This window comes from Sinocyclocheilus anshuiensis, unplaced genomic scaffold (assembly GCF_001515605.1).
Source record: "Sinocyclocheilus anshuiensis isolate Anshui unplaced genomic scaffold, SAMN03320099.WGS_v1.1 scaffold262, whole genome shotgun sequence".
Lineage (NCBI taxonomy): Eukaryota > Metazoa > Chordata > Actinopteri > Cypriniformes > Cyprinidae > Sinocyclocheilus > Sinocyclocheilus anshuiensis.
Window position 1 is genome coordinate 635100 of NW_015547650.1, and position 253 is coordinate 635352.

The following is a 253-nucleotide window of genomic DNA, read 5'->3' on the forward strand; positions in this document are numbered from 1 at the left end:
AAAACAATCCAAGGTTTTTATTTAGCACAGTGGCTAGATTAACAAATAACCAGACGCCACCCGATCTAAATATTGCCGCACAGTTTAATAGTAATGACTTTATGAATTTCTTCACTGATAAAATAGATAACATCAGAAATACAAACAAATGTAGATTCTACAGCATCTAATACTTCAGCTTCATTAACAGCACCCAAAGAAGAACTGCAGTGCTTTACAACTATAGGACAGGAAGAGCTAAATAAACTTATCA